The sequence below is a fragment of the Lampris incognitus genome, chromosome 8 (genome assembly GCF_029633865.1).
Source record: "Lampris incognitus isolate fLamInc1 chromosome 8, fLamInc1.hap2, whole genome shotgun sequence".
Lineage (NCBI taxonomy): Eukaryota > Metazoa > Chordata > Actinopteri > Lampriformes > Lampridae > Lampris > Lampris incognitus.
The window spans coordinates 44,825,074-44,826,659 of record NC_079218.1 but is presented as its reverse complement, the minus strand read 5'-3'; the positions used below and the strand labels follow the sequence as shown (position 1 = coordinate 44,826,659).

The 1,586-nt window shown below is 46.4% G+C and overlaps 1 pseudogene; it reads right to left on the bottom strand.

Moving 5' to 3' along the window:
- Positions 1 to 1,038: 1,038 nt before the first annotated feature.
- LOC130117349 (U2 spliceosomal RNA) lies at positions 1,039 to 1,136 on the bottom strand (annotated as a pseudogene).
- Positions 1,137 to 1,586: the final 450 nt, after the last annotated feature.

Below are 1,586 nucleotides of genomic sequence, written 5' to 3'. Positions count from 1 at the left end.
AGTGCAACACAGTCCAAAAATTCCATTGTCTAGAGAACGAGCGCGAGCCAGGATAACTGTTGGAACTGCCGGTCTGTATGGGCTAGCAGTTAGCTTAGCCTGCCCCGCTTCCACATCCTATCAGACCACCCTCGGTGAGTCCTCTTCGGGTGAACCTCCAGGCAGGGCTGTGGTCCCTGGGCCCACAGGATGCAGCAGACCAGGCTCCCTCAGCCGATCCAACCCCAGCTCTCCCAGCCAGACACCTTCAACACACCTTCCCCGCACTCCACACGACGACACAAATGCAGATGCAGACAAAAACACTGCACAGTCGATGCTAGGCGAGGCTGCTGCCAGACCACCTTGGTGTTTTCTCTCGGGCGCAGCTCCGAGCAGGGCCGTGGTCCCTGGGCCCACAGGACGCAGCAGACCAAGCTCTCTCAGCCAATCCAATGCCAGCTCTCTCACCCATTAAACGAAAAAAAAATCGAAGGTTTCTTCCTATTTTTTCTCCCTGTTAAAGGGTTTTTTTTTAGAGAGTTGTTCCTTATCCAATGCGAGGGTCTAAGGACAGGATGTTCTGTTGCTGTTAAGCCCACTGAGGCAAATTTGTGATATTGGGCTATACAAATTAATTTGATTTGATTTGATATAGTTATTTTCTGTTTGATTTCTTTGATTTGGTGGGGGGTCTGTAGGCTTGAAGCCATGCCAAAGCGTTCAGGTTACCTCACTATTTTCTGTCTTGTCTACCTGCACTTTAATTTTTAATTCCTATCCTATTTGATTCTGTCGAGTTCGATGTGTTTTGAGATATTTCATTTCCCTATTGGTTTAAAATACGTATGTTGTATTTTGATTTTTTTTTCTATAAAATAAAAGAAAAAAAATGCATGCCCCTGGTAACACAGTCGAGCTGTGTTGCGCACTCTCACGTTTGAGCTCACACTTAACTAGCCATCCATCCATTATCCAAACCGCTTATCCTGCTCTCAGGCTCACGGGGATGCTGGAGCCCAGCAGTCATTGTTCGGCAGATGGGGGGGGGGACCCTGGACAAGCTGCCAGACTATCACAGCTAGGGGACGTTTCAGATATTAAACTGATAACAACAGATACTACACTTGATCTTAGCCAAAAGGCTGAGAAGCGACTACCAGTAGCACATATCAATACATTTCTTGTCCCGCCTAATTAAACACAGATCAACTGATTCCCTTGTTGCTGTGACATTTCTTCTTTCAGATCACATCATACATGTATATAAATCAAAATCTATCATTTGGGAAGAGCCACGCAAGGCCCCTGGAAAGATGCTGTCACTATGTTACTGCCGTTATAGACCGTCAGTGTTGCTGTTGCCAAGGTAACCAGTGTCACAGTGACATGATGCTGAGGTTCAGTGGGACCTGATGGACGCTATCCTTTCTTTGAATGTGAAGAGGGGAAAATCAAAACAAGACACAATCCAATAATCATCTATCAGCCCCCCCCATCATCAAAGACACGCTGAAGAGGCTCACGCTGAGTGAAGACTAACAGAACTGACAGGAGAGAGTAATAAAATGCCATGAATGAGATGAAACTAGACGAGATGAAAGGCG